The sequence below is a fragment of the Branchiostoma belcheri genome, unplaced genomic scaffold (assembly GCF_001625305.1).
Source record: "Branchiostoma belcheri isolate BF01 breed outbred unplaced genomic scaffold, Haploidv18h27 scaffold86, whole genome shotgun sequence".
Classification (NCBI taxonomy): domain Eukaryota; kingdom Metazoa; phylum Chordata; class Leptocardii; order Amphioxiformes; family Branchiostomatidae; genus Branchiostoma; species Branchiostoma belcheri.
The window spans coordinates 207816-226992 of record NW_017804531.1 but is presented as its reverse complement, the minus strand read 5'-3'; the positions used below and the strand labels follow the sequence as shown (position 1 = coordinate 226992).

The 19177-nt window shown below is 38.1% G+C and overlaps 1 protein-coding gene across 3 annotated transcripts in view; it reads left to right on the top strand.

The window, feature by feature from the left end:
- Positions 1-19177, top strand: part of LOC109487154 (serine/arginine repetitive matrix protein 2-like) — a 132189-nt gene that overhangs the window by 16315 nt on the left and 96697 nt on the right. For 2 of the 3 annotated variants that reach the window (XM_019791124.1, XM_019791127.1), the window contains exon 3: positions 8139-8216. The exons of the other annotated variant lie outside the window; for it this stretch is intronic. The gene's annotated coding sequence lies outside the window, so the exon portion shown is untranslated. The remainder of the gene's footprint in view (positions 1-8138; positions 8217-19177) is intronic. 3 annotated transcript variants of the gene reach the window in all.

Sequence of the window (19177 nt, the reverse complement as noted above, 5' to 3'; positions counted from 1 at the left end):
ATGCTGTGGGCCCACGGACTACATTAGAAATGAACTGTGGTATAAGGCAAGAGCCGTACGTATTCCACTGGCAGAAGTTGAGACTAATCCATGTGGGATATACTAGCATGTCTGTGTGCATGTAACTGTGAAGGTGGTAGTACTGTTAGCATGCAAGAAGATTAGATAGGGAGTCCCTGTTGCAAGACGGACACTACACTACTGAATAATTCTATGTGTAGCCACAGACTTGGATGCCAGAACATTACGGGAGGTCTTGCTCATCACTGTATTAGAGACTCAATACTGTGGTGAATATGAAAGCTGCAGCCTTTACAGAACCTGGATTGGACGACTTGTCATTGCAAGCAAACTGATACTGCGTGCCAGAAACCCAGGATAAAGTATGTGTGTGATGGACTTCTTGTGGCTTACCACAACTACTTCTGCTGACTGTCATACAATGTGACATTGGATTTTGCTCGACCAGTCAGTACTATATTGAAGTTGTCTAGCAGAATAGCCTTTGGCTCAAGGACTTCTTGATTTTAGAGTTAGAGTAGTAAGGAACCTGACATCAATCAAGGTAGGAAAAGTGAAATTTTACTATATTTTTCTTTATAGTCATTTTGTAATTCTGAAACTCACTTTTTGATTGTTGTATTTCATGTGTTGATAGACTTCCACAGTATATGGCGAGTCTACAGGTAGCCTTTCAGTCTTTCTGTTGATGCGCTTTCTTGGCCTTTGGTTTTTTTTTTGTAAATAATGTATAGGTTTAGATGTTCAAAGGTAAGGTGTAACAAGTCGTTCGATGTAACATGCCTGTAAAGCTGGTGTAGTATGCCGAAGGGCGGTTATACCGGCTATACAAATATAGAAAAATTATTTTACATATACATGGGCGTATGTGGAAAGTTGGGCGAGTGCCAAAGCCTGTGGACATTGACTGTAATAACAGATAACCTTTTGTGTCACGGTCTCCTCCGTTTGCTGTAGGCACAGATTTGTATCCGTGGAATTATAAGTGTTAGGGCCGATACGCTCCGGGCAGTTCTCAACAACCCATTACTCATGGCACGCGGAGCTCTTTGTCAATGGGCTGAGATAAAACTTTCCCTGTATATTATGGGGCTCGAAATTCATTTTTGGAAATAGGTGCACTGGTGCACACAACCTAAAAAAATGGGTGCACAAAAATTTTTTTGGGGTGCACCATATAATACAGTTCTCAACAACCCATTACTCATGGCACGTTGAGCTCTTTGTCAATGGGCTGAGATAAAACTTTCCTTGCATATTACAGGGCTCAAAATTCATTTTTGGGAATAGGTGCACTGGTGCACACAACCTAAAAAAAATGGGTGCACAAAAATTTTTTGGGGGTGCGTCATATAATACAGTTCTCAACAACCCATTACTCATGGCACGGTGAGCTCTTTGTCAATGGGCTGAGATAAAACTTTCCTTGCATATTACAGGGCTCGAAATTCATTTTTGGGAATAGGTGCACTAGTGCACACAACCTAAAAAAATGGGTGCACCACATAAGATGAAATAAGTACATGTAGAATGTGAGCAAAAACTAATTATGTTTCATACACATACTGTGAGACAAAAATGCAATGTTGCCAATGGAAAATGCTTGTTAAATGTATCGTAGGCTGTTTTTCGCTATCTATAGGCAGTATCAAAGTAATAAAAAAAGCCTCAGGTAGGTTGTATTTTGGCTATTTCAAACACTTATGATGACAAAAATGAGCTAAGAAATTGTTGTAAATGTCAATATCAGACAGATTTCCTCATCCAAAATATTTTGCATCCCTGAAATTGCCATAAAATGTTAGAAAGATGTGTGCAATATGCTCTGTGTTCAGTTATGTGCTTTGCTGTGATAGAAACTGGAAGGTGTCAATCTTTTTGCCTGCCATCGTGATACATAATTTAAAGAGAGATCAGATAATCTTTGAGATTGGTTTTGATAAGAACGAGAAAACCAGAATGCGGGTACTTTTGATTTATGACCAGCAATTTTGCGACCCACGGTGTGGTGTGGTTTGGAAAGTGTTGCGATTTGGGTCAGATCAGGGTGGCCTGAAAAATAGCCTGTTTGCGTGCAGGTTATCTCTGTTCGATCTTGCCAGTATACAGGGCTTGAAATATTAGGTGCATCCAAATTTGGAGCAGTGCACCCAAATTTTTTCTGTGTTTCTCACTAGACCAGGTGCACCCAGATATATTTATACATATGTAAAGATATTAGATGTTCAGTTTTACATCTAGTATGAGCCTGATAGTATACAGCATATGAGTGTCAGAAAAATATAAACCCCTTAAGGGTTGATGAAGAGACAAAGTGCATCTTGAAAGCTCACCAGAGTAGCTAACTTTCTGTTGTGTGTATTGTTCAAACTATTCATTAAAAACAAATATTTGTTGTGGTATATTATATGTAGTTTAAAATAATTTACATGGTGCATCCAATGATGAATTTTGAGCCCTCCAAAATGTCAAGAAAATCATCATCTGCTTCAGATTTGGAAAGGCTATTATAAATGTATTGATTTCCCAATTAGAGATTGTGAGATGTTAATCCTCTGGTTTCTCCTCTTACTGTGGCGTTGATCAGTTACTGCAGACATGAGGGTAGAGTGAGTGACCTGTCCAACAATAGTGCGCATTGCCACCTATTGGACCATAAAAAATCTGTCTTCATGTCTAAGTATTTGTATGTCAATCAATTATAGTTTGTGTTTATAATACTGCTGATTTTGAGATGTCTCCGTGCCCCTTGTCACTAACAAAAGGTATGTGGATGATCCACATACCTTTTGTCAGTGACAAGGGGCACGGAGACATCTCAATGGTACATGTACCTGAAATGTCTGACCATTTCCCAAATCATATCCAGTTGCTTGAGTACTGATTTTTGGCATTCAGACCATTGTGGCTCTACAGTAGAAATGATTATTGAGATTCTGGGTGTATTTATGATTGGTTATCATATTGTAATTTCATCAGAAGTGGTAGGGAAATTGCCAGGAAATTGATGTCAACAGAGGGAGGAAATTGTCTAGTTGTACACAAACAGTATTATGTCTAGATTTCTCCCTTGGGTCCTTTAGTAGTTTTTAATTTACATGTATTTCAATGTCCCTGGACAACTCTTTTACATGACATGTGATTGTCACCCTAGGATTCAGACATTTGTTATCTAACCTTTTCAACACCAGACAAGAAAATCCCATCTTTGCAGAATGAAAGGTTGTGCAAATGGTTCTACTTTTCCAAGTTGCGTAATCTTTTTATCGTTATGTTAAATAATTTATCCTAACGAGTGTAGCATGATTAATTACATTGTAAGTTGATGAGAGAGTTTTTGAGTGATTGCATTTTGAGTGTGATTTGTTAGTACAGAACTCATATTCCCTCACACTAAGTGCTTGTGCCAGTTAACCATTGATCGTGAAATTGAATTTCTTTTAATTGGTTTCTCTCTGTTTGCTTGTGTATAATGAATTACTATGTTTTTCCTGGAGGTTTCTAGACTGTTTTCCCATGTGTATCTAGTCAAGTGTTTTTGCCCTGAAGGCTGCATGCGCAATGACAATTACAATACTGTAAATTGTGAAATGTTTTTGGTGGTTTTTCTTTTGGTGGTTTTGCTCTGATCTTTTACTGCAAAATCATGATACACTGTCAACAAATATGTGTTTTCTATTGCTATTGTAGTACAATCATGTACTATAGAATAATTATTTGTTTCAATGGCAAACTTCAAACACTGTGAATACCTTATTTTCCCTCATACCATAAAATTATACCACCATCAAAGTAGATACATTTACAGTATACCGTACAAAGCCTATTGTGGTTATACCTGTGGTGTTATATGGCTGTTCCTGCCTTGTCTCAAAATCCATGGATGATGTCTTGTGCTTTATATGGAATAAAGAAGGACAGATACATCAGTTGTATCCCAGTTGTATCCTGTAATGGAATAAGATATGAGGTTCATTTCTCTGTACTGATATCACAAGGGATATGATGCTTCTTGGGGTGATAGCTGGGTAGCAACACATTGATTTTTTGAGAGTTAGAGTTAAAGACATCCAGTGAAATTTCAGGGGAGCAAAACTTGATTTTCAAATCCAATCTTCTGCACGTTCTTTTACTTAAAAGTTGTATCAGGTCTATCTCACTGCATACTGATATCTGTGAGGCAAAAATGTGATGTTACTAATGGAAGATGGTTGCTTGTTTTAGGCTGGTTCTAACTACATGTATTTCTGGGTGGTACCCAAAAACAAAGAGATGCCTCACGTGAGCTATTTCAAGTACTAAGTTCATATATTTAAAAAAAGTATGGAATGATGACAAAAATGTGCTAAGAGTAAGAAATGGCAGTAAGTGTCAATATCAGACAGATTTCCTCATCCAGATTATTTTCTGTTTTGCTGTTCTGAAATTACATTGGATGGGTTTAACAGCAGGTGGGTAATTACCTATTCCCCTATGTTACTACTTGCATTCCAAGATAAAAGATATGTAATTGCTTACGATACAACATCTGGAGGCTTCTGCTGTGCACAATCCTTTGAATTATGAGTAAGAGTAGTTGTAATTGCATCAAAAAGTTTGAAGTGCTGCTGAGGCCAAGGAATATTAATGTTGTGTTTCTAGTTTCAGTCCTGAAAAAAACTATGGTCTGTAGGTAGGAATTTTGTTCTTTTGACAGTTTTGTAGATTTCAGCTAGAATTATAGACAGAGCTACATGTAACTGGAGGCGTGATGTCCAGAACAGCCGACTGCTGCCCACCCCTGGGACAGGGAAACCCGGCAGCAGTATAATCTAAACCAGGATAGTGAGTGTGAGTGAATTATTCCAAGAAATAAAGTTTAACATTATGTATAGAGACTATGTCAAGGACCCGTCCGCCTGTTTGCTTGTGGACAAATATTTCACCTGATTGACTGAAGAAAAAAACTGCTCCTGAAAATGCATTAAACAATGTTTCAGACTATTCAGAGCATTTGAAAGGTTTTTGCTGGGGTTGGTTGGGAAACTGGAAACACAAAATTTTGTTTCCTAGGCCTAATGACAGAATGCTGCATAGAAGGAACTTTTTTGTTCCCGGCAGCTGGTAATGACAAAAGGTAGTCAGAGAGGAGCCATGGTGTCCCACTATTGTAATTAAGAAAAGAAAGGTTGCTATCAGACAGGTATCTTTTAATACCAGTTGTTAATTTAGAGTGTACTGTTGGCAATGTTCCATAGTTTTCTGTATGAATTTTCATGAAGCTGTATAAACTGTGAACATACATAAGAGTATGGTGAAAAAATCAGGAATTACAGTATATTGATTTACCTTCAGACTCTAAAATAGATCTGTATCGGGTGTCTTATTGATCCACGATCCATGCTGATGTGCCATCAATTCACCCAATATCCTACCTCAGTATCCTATCATAGTTAGGACTGTCCCTGGTGCTGAACTTATGATTGTTATTGATGTCATTTGGTGTTCTTCCCAGTCTGAAGTTTTTTCATCATCTCTATTTCGTTTGATGTAAAATCATGTCAATATTGTATTCTCAGATCCTACCCTGGTATCTTATCATAGTTAGGATTGTCCCTGGTGCTGAACTCATGATTGTTATTGATGTCATTTGGTGAGATGGAAACTCTGGTGTTCTAGCTAGTCTGAAGTTTTTTTCCACCGTCTCAATTTTGTTTCATGTAAGATCATGTCAATATTGTATTCTCAGATCCTATCCCAGTCTCTTATCATAGTTAGGACTGTCCCTGGTTCTGAATTCAGAGTTGTTATTGATGTCATTTAGTGAGAGTGAAACTTTGGTATTCTATTTTTTTTCCATTGTCTCAATTTTGTTTGATGTAACATCATGTCAATATCGTATTCTCAGATCCTACCCCTGTATCTTATCATAGTTAGGACTGTCCCTGGTGCTGAATTCAGAGCTGTTATCGATGTCATTTGGTGAAACTCTGGTGTTCTAGCCAGCCTAAATTTTTTCCTCATCTCAATTTTATTTGATGTAATATCATGTCAATATTGCATTCTCAGATCCTACCCCTGTATCTTATCGTAGGACTGTCCCTGGTGCTGAACTCAGAATTGTTATAGATGTCATTTGGTGAGATGGAAACACTGGCGTTCTGAGTTTTTTTTCCATCGTATTGATTTTGTTTGATGTAGCATATTGTCAAGAAAATTTTTTAGATTTTATAACAAAGGCACCACCTTTTTTGTGCAAAACTTTGCACACTCGCATCAGTCTTGGGCTTCCAAGAGGATGTCATCCATATAATGAAATCAACATGGCCTAATGGAAAAAGTCAGAGCCAGCATATCAAAATGTTCAGTATATCCCATGCTCTCTCCCTCATACCAGTATATCCTTGCTATAGGGATATCGCAAATAAAATGTTGCATACTAGAGCCCCACAACACCGTCCCCAGCTGTTAATGACTAACTCAGAAAGAAATTATGTGCACATACAAGTTAGATGTCTTGATGGCAAATCCCTTAAAGCCAGAGATATTATGCCGGCATCTGATATACTCCTGCTTTCATGATTGTGTTAATACAGCCATAACTCACAACAGCGAGTGGCTCCCCTAGTGCTAAGTCTCCCCACCTCCTGTTGTAAATAAGGGCTCTTTACTGTTGCATGTCTTGTGCGCTAATCCTCAGTGGTATAAGTTCCCATCCCCTATGGATTGGTGTTGTTGTCAGCATCAGGTATCTCTGACGGTTTTTATTACCTATCTTGAAATGATGTAGAATCAACTGGTCCTGAGTGTACAGTCTGAATAGTGTTAACTGCAGAATACTGTAAATCACTTCATGTTGATGGTAGCAAAAGTTCACAGTCTTTGAAAAATGTGGTTGTTCACAGAACTGTATCATGTTCATATAGTAGCGGCAGGTGCAGAAAAAAGAAAGTCAGGAAATCATTCGTTAACGGTAATGATAAAACTTAATGTTGCAGAAGTGCCTGTGAAAACTGTGTGCATAAAAGTGCCATGAAAAAAACAGGAATGACAGCGAGTGGCTCCCCTAGTGCTAAGTCTCCACACCTCCTGTTGTAAATAAGGGCTCTTTACTGTTGCATGTCTTGCCTGCTAATCCCCGGTGGTATAAGTTCCCATCCCCCATGAATTGGTGTTGTTGTCAGCATCGGGTAGCTCTGACGACTTTTATTACTTACCTTGAAATGATGCAGAATCAACTGGTCCTGAGTGTACAGTCTGAATAGTGTTAACTGCAGAATACTGTAAATCACTTCATGTTGATGGTAGCAAAAGTTCACAGTCTTTGAAAAATGTGGTTGTTCACAGAACTGTATCATGTTCATAGTAGCGGCAGGTGCAGAAAAAAAAGAAAGTCAGCAAATCATTTGTTAACGGTAATGTTGCAGAAGTGCCTGTGAAAACTGTGTGCATAAAAGTACCATGAAAAAAACAGGAATGACAGCGAGTGGCTCCCCTAGTGCTAAGTCTCCACACCTCCTGCTGTAAATAAGGGCTCTTTACTGTTGCATGTCTTGTGTGCTAATCCTCGGTGGTATGAGTTCCCATCCCCCATGGATTGGTGTTGTTGTCAGCATCAGGTAGCTCTGACGACTTTTATTACTTACCTTGAAATGATGCAGATTCAACTGGTCCTGAGTGTACTATAATGCTTGTAATTTACTTGATGTTCACAGTAGCAAAAGTTCACTGTGTGAAAAATGGAGGTGTTCGCTTAACTATAAGTTCACGGTGGGGGCAGGTGCAGAAGTCAGCAAATCATTCGTTAATGGTAATGATAAAATTTAATGTGACAGAAGTGCCTGTGATGTACCAACATCAATTCAGTCTTTTAGCTGTCACTGTTGGACACAATGTATGTAATTTTGCTGTAAGTTTGTAATTTCCAACACCAAAAATTGGACTTACCCAAATTTTTGACTGTACAACTCAAAACAATTTGGGTAACTCCAATTCTTTGTATTGGGAAATTACAGTTTAAACTTATGGCATAATGATGTCTACCAACACAGATGAACTTTTGAGATGTATGTAATTTATTTGCTCAAATAAACCATTGATATATTTAGCACATATTCATTGTATTGTGTTTTCTACAGACTCATTCAGGAGTGCCTGCAAAAGAGAGATCCGCTGCACTTGCTGATCAATACAGCACAACAAGGTTCCTGTCAAAGGTAGGGCAGATCCAATTCCCCATAGATACAATTTTTTTTGGTCGTTGACCCAGAAGCAAGCGTGCATGGTCTGTATACAAGATCACTTCCATTGAGCATGAAATTTGCCTTCTAGTGGCCTGCATTAGTGATGAATTATTAACAACAACAGTGAACAGAGGTACATGTCCTCTGAGTCTGACATTTTTTATTTTTATTTTAAATGGAGGGAGGGACAAAATAGACAATTGCTAGTTGTTACCCTTTCTAATTCATATTCACTGCGTTTGCACAGTCCTTTTGCAAAAATTCAGTCCTCCATTTCGTATCATGTTAATACTTTCCCCAAGTCTATAACATTTATTGTTAGAACTACTTACATGTGTATATCTACTCAATATTTAGTGTAGTACAGGGAGGAAGATTCTGTCCACTGAGATGGATTGATTTTCCCACATTAAACTTCACAAAAAATCAGTGTTCCATTCGTAGCATGTTATTGCTTTCCACAAGTCTATAACATTTATTGCTAGGAGTGTCTATATCAACTCAATAGTTAAGTGTAGTACAGGGAGGAAGATCTAATTCTGTCCACTGAGGTTGATTGATTTTCCCACATTAAAGTTCAAAAAAAAAAAATCAGTCTTCCATTTGAATCATGTTAATGCTTTCCACAGTCTATAACATTTATTGTTAGGAGTGTCTATATCAAGTCAATAGTTAGTGCAGTCAACTCAATAGTTAGTGTAGTACAGGGAGGAAGATCTGATTCTGTCCACCGAGATTGATTGATTTTCCCACATTAAGTTGTTAGAGGAGTAAATGTGGTCGACTACATTGTGTGGTCCATTTCGATCTGACCTGACCCAAATTGTCCAACTAGCTCATAAAAGTGGAAAATGAAAAATGGATTATTCATAAAAGAGAGTTTTTGTAGGATTGAAAGAGACTGTTTTGGCACTGCTTCCTGGCAGCAGAATGGAAGTTTGAAAGGAGGCAGTCATACTAAACTTGGAAAGATTCCCTTGGGATGTTTGGCGGATGCGGCGTTTCAGTTCCAGTCATTTTATTGTGTATATTTACAACAAGATATTTATGGTGAATAGCATGGGTGAGTTACTTTTATCACATGGTGGTGTTAAACACACCAGTGGAGGACTTAACACTTTCCTACACTTATTTTGCCCAAAGCCTTTGATAGCTTTTTGGACCCCATTGTTGACAAATGATATCACACAACCTCTCAATTCAATCAATCTGTGCTCAGAGCTGTTGAATCTGTTATTACATTTGTATGTATTGATGGATGATTGCGATATTTGATCAGATATTGGAATTTAATATGTTTTGTAGGGCAAAAATATTTCACTGCCTGTTGCATGTATGTTGTTCTTTGAAAAAAACCTTACCAATTTGAAAATTGATTTCAGTCTTTGGGTACTTAAGAGTTGTTTGTGGCATTTTAGATTTGTAGTTGGAAAAAGAATAATACAATGGTTGTATGTTTGAGTGGTGAGTTTCTGGAGACATAAACTCACTGCAAATTGTTCCACGATCTAAAGTACTGTAACTCTTCAATGCACCTATTCCCTATTGGCTTTCTTCCTTTCACAAACTTATATATAACACCTCCAAAGGAATCAGTACAGGAAAAGTCTAAGTCAGCAATGTCACCAGCAATTCTCTGTCATGTAGTGATAAGAAGAAGTACATTTCCCCAACGGCTTCACCCCATCACCCATTCATGGCGGGTTATTGATTGTTGGTTAGGCTCTCACCTCCTGTCCTTTTGCTTGTTATTTTGCAGCTAACGCGGGGCGTTTTCTGTGGCAAGAAGTGCTGAGGAGGCTTAGTCATATCGGCAGAATCAATCTCGCCATTCACAGGTCTGGTAAAGCTCGTTTTTCCATTTAGTGGCGCAATCACTTGGGTTTAGTTGCTTACCTTGCACTTTAGATTGAGTATAACCCTCCCCTGTGAGTGCCATACTCTTAGCAATTTTAGCATAGCAATCTAGGAGAGACCAAAAATTGGAAAGTCAGCACAAAAGGAAACTCTGAACTTTCTGTGCTAAAAACTTGTACACATTTCTGTGCTAAAAACTTGTACAAATTTCTAAATATTGCTTGTCTTGCCATTTAGACTAAGTGGTACAATCAGCTTGGGTTTAGTTGCTTATCTTGCACTATAACCCTCCCCTGTGAGTGTCTTACTCATTATTGGGAGTTGTAATTTTGGAAAGTCAGCACGAAAGGAAAGACTAAACTTTCTGTGCAAAAACTTGCACACAATTCTACATACCTCTTGTTTTTCCATTTAGTGGTACAATCGGCTTGGGTTTAGTTGCTTAATAATATCTTGCACAATAACCGTCCCCTGAGTGCCATACTCATTGAGAGTTGTGATTTTGAAGAAACCAAAAGTGGAAAGTCAGCACAAAAGGAAAGTAAACTTTCTGTGCTAAAAACTTGTACAAAATTCTAAATACTGATATGATATGATATGAATCTTTATTGCATGTTCATGCCCAGATGGGCTAAATGCACAAGAGGGTATGCAGCACAAAAGGAAATACTGCTCGTTTTTTCATTTAGTAGTACAATCGGCTTGGGTTTAGTTGCTTACGTTGCACTTTAAGTTGAGTATAACCCTCCCCTGAGTGCTGTACTCATCATTGAGAGTTGTAATTTTGGAGAAACAAAAGTGGAAAGTCAGCACAAAAGGAGAGCCTAAACTTTCTGTGCTAGAAACAAAATTCTAAATACTGCTGGTCTTTCCATTTAGTCATCAGTGCAATTCGGTTTGGTTTAAGTTGCTTACTTTGCACTATAACCCTCCCCTGTGAGTACCCCCCCTATTCATCATTTTTTTCAACTTGAGAGTTATAGTCTTGGAGAAACCAAAAGTGGAAAGTCAGCACAAAAGGAAAGTCTAAACTTTCCGTGCTGAAAACTTGTGCATTCTAATATTACTGCTAGAAAAGAGAAATAGCAATCCATTATGTCAGAATCAATTTGTCAAATTACATATCACACTTATTTCCCAGATGGCTCTCAGACATCGTATATCTATCGACTCATATATTGATTACGGAGAGGTTTTTGCCTCATTTCCGGCAGGTATAAATTATAACTGTGGTATTTTATAGTTTTACCATGACAAAATCTGACAGTTTTACAACATTTCATCCGATAGTCTTTCTGTAATGGATGTCTATACCAGTGTGTCACAAATACATGTACATCTAGTTGAAGGGTCCATACACTCAATATGTCTATCTAAGTATAAACATTGACCCAGATTTTTATTTCGTGGACTGAACCCTTTTTTCTAGTCTTTATCTCTTTCAAATTAGTTTAATAGAAGAAGGTAACATGGTAACAGGAACTTCTGGTGATAGGAAGGCTTATTTTCTACTTTCCTCTTTGGCATTAAAAGCCAATTCATCAGATTTTACGGTATTATGCCTGTAAGCTTATAAGCTGGATGCGTAAGTAGCTTATCGGATTTGCGTTTTGGGAGGAAATGCACGGCATGAAAATAGTTTGATGGTAAACATCCATAGAACACTGAAATTTAGAAGTTAAATTTTTTTCAGGAAACACTTTGTCAAAATGTGATTTTATGGTATTGCTTGCCTTCAATATTTGTACCAATTGGTCTAGCCATCTTATAAATTATTAACGAAATTGCAAAATAAATGGCCAATGTTTTCAGGTTTAAAAGCCAGGCTTTGTAAAGATACGCAACCAGGAATCCGCCTGTTTCATAAAACTAATCTTCCTCAACGCCATCCATCAATCCATAAACAGTAGCTGTGGAACACGAGCGCGGTTAATTACCCCCGGTGCTGCTAATTGCGTGCGTGTGTGTAAACCGTTAATGAATATGGATGTGATGTATTGTGTCTACGGTTGTGAGGGTCAGGTGGCCCTATTGTGTAGTGTGTTATTTGAAGAAAAGAGTGATCGTCTGTTCTACAATATAGTTCACGCCTCAGTTGTTTTCTGTGTGCTAAGAATGATTGGATCATTTGTCTTCGACAAATGTATTTTTTTAATAGAATCACACTATTTTGTACATTGTGAGAGAAGCAATGGATGTAAATATCTTATCGGAAGAACTTAATTGCATGACAATATGCAGGTGAGGCTACAAGTACATGACCACATCAACTAGAAATGTATAAGTCTTTATCATAGACATAAACAAGTAAAATCTGAGATTTTTTACCTCCGGGCTTTGTATTATGTATATTTTTATATGTTGTTTGTTATGAATAGTTGAAGGTGTTAAATTTCTCTACATCTCTCACAAAACCCTTCCGCCAAAGGATGTCTCCTTCCCCGGAGGCAAAAAGACTGGGAACCAGCATAATCAAGAACAATTGATGTTTTAATTCAAGGAAATGAACTTAAAGGAGAGATCTCTCAAAGAAATTATACCAGAGAAAGAAACATGCAAAGAAATTTCTGTCAAAGTTTCCATCATTGTGCCTGATGTATTACATTTGCAGATTTTATAGAACGCAGTCCCTGTCAATTGTCCTAAGCAGTGGTCCAGAACAAAGGAGTCTGGTTATAATAATGACAGATAATTGACAGTTGTCTAAGTATGAACATGCAAAGAAATTTTAATCAAAGTTCCTGTTATCATTCATTGTGCCTGATATATTGCACTTACAGATTTTACAGAACACAGTCCCTGTCAATTGTCCTAAGCAGTGGTCCAGAACAAAAGTGTCTGGTTATAATTATGACAGATAATTGACAGTTGGCTGTGGTTTGCCGACTACACATCCGTGATTTGTGTCTTCCGTCCCTTCTCTGACGTCTCTGCGCGTAACGTGGCTGTCTGACATTTCCGAAGACACGCTGACATTTCCGTTGTCTTCTCGGTTGGCTGCCGGTGAGGACTCATAATCCCCCAACATGCCACTGTTAACTTTCTATTGAAAAGTCTTACTGCTCCATTACTCAGTCCATGGGTCACCTTGTGTTTCAGGTGGTATATATTACTGCCAAGTAATAAGGAACAAATTTGTTTAAAGTTAAAACTTTTGTTCCAACACTCAGAATTGCTCTCGTGTATAGAGCTTTCGACCAGTCACTCCGGTCTTCTTCAATAGACTGACCCAGTGAGACTTCATGAAAGTTCATCTGTGTTGGTAGTTACATGTTTAGAGTTGAAACTTTTTATCCAACACAAAAATCTTACTTAGAACTTTTGACCAGTCACTCTGGTCTTCTTCAATAGACTGACCCAGTGAGACTTTTCATGTGGCTTCTCTGAAGTGTGACGTCAACACTGGGTTATAGGTATCTGGTAGACGTTGGCCCCTGTTACAGCGGAGTACCAAGGGTGATGGGCCCTGATGTAAATAGCCTCTTTCACCCCTCTCAGGAAGTAGTCTTGGTAGAAAATCTGATGATCAACTCACTTGCTACTATCAGTGTCACTTGATACCTGGGACCTCCCTTCTTCAAGCCTTAAATTTTGATTTTTATCTTCCAATGTTAATCTTCACACAATTAGAACTCAAAAGCGATATGCAGCTACAGTATGTAGTTCCAATAATACATATTGGTTACTTCACCTGTGGAACATCAGAGAAAATAATGATCACAGAGAGCACATTACACCTATAATGTGCACATAAAATGTTTGGTCACGATCTGTAATATCTCTTTCCAGCCTCAACGTAATACAATTTGATACAAAGTTGATATTTCTTGAGTTACAAGATGGATAGGAAAGTACACTGTTTGAATTTTTGAATATCATATTGTAATCCTCCTCTGTTCCTAATATTATTTTCTACATAATGAGTTTTTGATATTCTTATTTTTCAAACAGAACTTTTGCTTTCTTCTTTCTATGTACTTTGATGGCGGGTACTTGCCGTCAAAATTCTGTATTTTATGATAAACTGTTTAATACCGATAAATACATTGCAAGGAATGATAGCGATCTAAATCTTATGACCTGGAAATCTGAGCCAAAAATCAATAAGGTCCCCCTCAGCCTCTTACCCCATTTTTGTCACCAGAAGTTGTGTATTATAAATGACTGAGTGGAACTAATTTGAAGGCCACTAATGCTCAGCAATGCAGGCATTATTGGAAATTCTACAGAGTTAAAAGGAGACCCAGTATATTGATCTTGTTCCTCCAGGCTTTAGTTTGATTTCCTGGTAGTTTGGCCATTTGATGCTGGTAAAAGTCAATTAAGACATGTTAATGAAAGCCTTTAGGCTAATATGCTTTCACCATAGACTCTTATCTTGTCAATGGCTAACTTTGTAGGGGACTGTTTTTAATTCCTTTGTAATGATTTTGTTGATAATTAACAGATACTCAAAGCAACGCGTGAAATGTATGTATGGTGAAAATGTAAGTATTCTGAATGTAAAATCGATCTGTATACTTTGATGCACCATTAATTCTATGAGTACATGTATGTCATTCAGTTACATTCATGTGCACATGCTTTTAGGAATTTGCCATTTCACAGCAAATGTATTCTAAAAACACTATCTCTGAAGTGCATTTTACAGTATGATACTCCAATTTAGGACAATATCGATATCAATTATCTCAATCTTTAGTTCCCATCATTTTAATCTGGCCTAAACCTTTTAACCTTATCATCTTGTGATCAACCAGAGATTGCCATAATTCAATTACTATCGGTTGGCACCATTCTGAGGTGTTGTACATCAAATATTGGCTTGAAATGCCCTTACCAGACAAATTTTACCTGCACCACTCGGACTTCAATAATTACGGATCATACTAAAAATGCTAGAAACTAATTACCATTATACCAGTCAAATAAAAATCCACATACACCTACATGTATCTAGAAACCTACTAGTTCACCAGTGTAGGTTAGGTCCATTTAGACATTAGAAATACCTGCATATCTGTACTAACCTGCATATACCCAGTACATGGACCTGTGCAGGTTTGGTGCAGGTAGACATCAGAAATACCTGCACAGCCCCAATTTTACCTGCACTAACCTGCATATACCCAGTACATGGACCAGTGCAGGTTAGGTGCAGGTAGACATCAGAAATACAGTAACTGCACAGCTCCAATTTTAGTGCAGGTGCACCCAGTATTTCAAGCCCTCAATGTACAATGTATTGCTCCTGTGAAAATATCTTCTCCCTGCCAGCAGTGTCAGCTATAAGCACCTGGCAATAAAGGGTGGGCTGGCCATAAAAACTGAAGGCTGGGGCCTAGGAAAAAAAGTCTTGTGTTTCCTGTTTCAGTCCTGAAAAGAATAGTGTTGATAGGTAGTGATAATCTTTTTTTCTTCCCTTTTTTATTACACTTTGACAATCACTAGTGATCCAACTTGTACAATACAGTTTAACAAAGTAAAACTTACATGAGGACCCTTTTTCTTGTCATTGTCAATGTTAAAAAACCAATAATTGTACAACATTTTATCACTCAGGTGTCAGATCATGGAGCTAGAATTTTAGGTTGATCAGCTCCAAATACTTATGTCCCTTGCAGAGGTCCACCCCCCCAAAAAAGTCTAGGGTCGGCAGGTTTTTCTAGGGTCGGTTGGGAAACAGGAAACACAACGTTTTTTTCTCCAGGCCTGGCCATATGAAACAAAAACCACCCACATTTCCGAATGGGAAATCAATGGGTGTTTCTGCTGGAATCTGATTTGCTGGTTCTATTTTTATGACCCTTGATGGGATGGTTGGGCGGGCAAAAGTGGTTACTGGCCGGAAATAGTGGGATCAGCACAGGTAAGAGAACCTTTATTTTCTATTTTGCTGGAAATGTCTGTTAGAATTGTTTATCTAAATTTTGTTAAAATAGTGGAATCAGAGCAGAGATAAAATGTAGGATTCTTGATCTAAATCTGAATAGATAGTTGGATCAGGGCACAGGTACATGTAGGACAACCTACATGTATTTTGCTGTCTTTTTAGGAAACGTTTCTTGAAATTCTTTATCTATTGCAGAGGTAGGTGAATCTATTTTGCTGTTTTATACTGTAAGTTATAGGAAATGTTTCTTAGAGTGTTTGTGTTCTTAGAGTGGGTGTTACTGCTAGAATCTGATTTGCTGGTTCTATTTTTACGACCCTTGATGGGCTGGTTGGGCGGGCAAAAGTGGTTAGTGGCGGAAATAGTGGGATCAGCACAGGTAAGAGAACCTTTATTTTGTTGGAAATGTCTCTTAGAATTTTTTAATATCCAAATCAGACAAAATAGTGGAATCAGCAGAATAATCAAAACCAGGATATTGAGTGAGTGAGTGAGTGAGAACAGAGATACAATGTAGGATTCTTGATCTAAATCTGAATAAATAGTTGAATCTGGGCACAGGTAGGAGAACCTATTTTGCTGTCTTTTTTGGAAACGTTTCTTGGAATTCTTTATCTATTACAGAGGTAGGTGAACCTATTTTGCTGTTTTATAAGTTATAGGAAATGTTTCTTAGAGTGTTTGTGTTCTTAGAGTGGGTGTTCCTGCTGGAATCTGATTTGCTGGTTCTATTTTTACGACCCTTGATGGGATGGTTGGGCGGGCAAAAGTGGTTACTGGCCGGAAATAGTGGGATCAGAACAGGTAGGAAAACCTTTTTTGCTGCCTTTTTGGAGGCGTTTCTTTATCTAAATCTGGGGAAATAGTGGTATCAAGGCACAGATACTTTTTTTACAGTCTTTTAGGAAACATTTGTAGGAATTCTTCATTTAAATCTGGAGAAATTGTGGTATTCGGCCACAGGTAGGAGAACGTGTTTTGCTGTCTTTTAGGACACATTCCTCAGAATTCTATAATCTGGAGAGAAAAAGGGATCCGGGCACAGGTATAGGTGAACCTATTTTGCTGTCTTTTGCTAGAAGCGTTTGCTAGAATTCTTTATCTAAATCTGGCAAAATAGTGGGATCAGAGTAGAGGTACAATGTAGGAGAACCTGCATGTATTTTGCTGTCTTTTAGGAAACAGTTAGGAATACTCAAATCTGGAGAAATAGTAGGATCAGAACAGAGCACAGTCAGGAGGACCTATTTTGGTGTATTTTACCAGAGGCGTTTCTTAGAATTCTTCATCTAAATCATGGACCAGTCATGTTAGGTTCAGGCAGACATCAGAAATTCCTGCACAGCTCCAATTTTACCTGGCAGTGCACTAACCTGTATAATTATGTTCATTGTATACAGGTGGCATTTTGATCCCTCCCATTGTATATAGCAATGCTGTCAAGAGTTTACATGTAATTTCAAGTTGATACGAGTAGTTGCTGCTGGTTTTTGTTTGTGAAAAAAAAAAAGTTTCATGAAGTTGTTTTCCAAATTTTGGCAGAGATGTCACAGAGAGTGATAATTTGGTTTGTTGTGATCGTCAACATTCCTGTAAACGTGATAATAGGTGACTTTGTGGTACATTGTCATTAACGCAGCTGGAGAACTGAATAGTCGACAGATGTTCAACCTAATGAGATTATTCATCTTAGGTTCTTAAATCTATCGTTATGAAGAATAATGGAGGTGTATCATTAATTTTCTGTCAGAAATTCTGTCTCAGTTCTTTATTACTCACTCACATTATTGTTCTTTATTACATGCTGCTTGTGATTATCTTTCTTCAAAAACCATTACAGAGCAAGGTGTCCATTTCAAATCTATTCTATCCCCAAGTTAAATCTTGTAATATCGCTGATCTCTGTCCAGGTGTTTTATTAATTTTCCATCAGAAATTCTGTCTCAGTTCTTTATTGCATGCTTGTTTTATTATCATCTTTGTTCAAAGACCACTACAGAGCAGGGTGTCCGTTCCAAATCTTTTCTCTCTTGTACTTGAATCTTGTTATCACCAATTGTTGAAAGGGTCTATCGTTCTTATTATGAAGAAAAATGGTGTGTTATTAATTTTCTGTCTTTATTACATGCTTGTGATTATCTTTGTTTCTTCGAACGCCACTACAGAGCAGGGTGTCCGTTCCAAATCTATTCTCTTCCGTACTTGAATCTTGTTATCTCCGATCGTTGAAAGGCTCTATCATATTCCAGTCAGCCTTGGCAAGAGCGCGGGATGAGACGTATCAAATTGGCTCCCGCATGTCAATGGAAGTACATTACTCTTCCAAATAAGCTTAATTGTGGAATTGCGATGCGTCTTCTCTTGGGGCAATCCATCGTTTTGTAGGGATCATCTTCTACTGTTCATCAAACTGTCCTATTTCTAGCTCCTATATTCTAAGTACATTACCACATACATGTACCACTTCCATTTTAAGCAGGAAATAAGACCAGCCTTAACCAAAATTACTGATCAGACTGGAGAAAGCATTAAAAAAATAGTAGCCTTACCTCTCGGAGAAGTGGACTGTTCCGCGCCGCCAAATTGCCCCCCAGGGTGTACCTATTGATTAGCCACAATTTTCAGCACGACGGGAACGTTTGGAGAAAGGAGCAGGTGGGATGGTTCGTACTCTCTGTGATGTGATTTCTCTATCCTTGTGGTCAGATGTCTCATAGGTTAAGACTTTACAGCATGATCTTGGGCGTTAGGGATTTTGCGTGACGATTTTTGGTGGCCGAATGCTACAGCTGTTGCAGCCAAACAGCATTACATAGCACTGCCGTGGCATCTACAGTTACGTTGTTATCTGTAGTTTTTGTACAAGTGATGTGTGTGTGTGTGCATATGTGTGGTCTATCAAATACGGTAATTAATGGCATCTTTTCAAGTAAATGACAAGGACCTGACCCTTTGACATACAGAGGTTATGTCTTTCCTATCTGTCTTCACTAGTGACAGTTCTCCCTAATGCGAGAGATTTCATAAGTTGTAAACTGTGCATCTTTGGTGTGTCTGTGCGTACGTGTTACTGCATATGTTACAGCATAATCATAAGGCAATTGGCTATACCCAGACTGAGATGTCATGAAGTCATATTGTACATAAATGTGTGCAGACTGCATAAGAATGCAGCAGTCTGGTG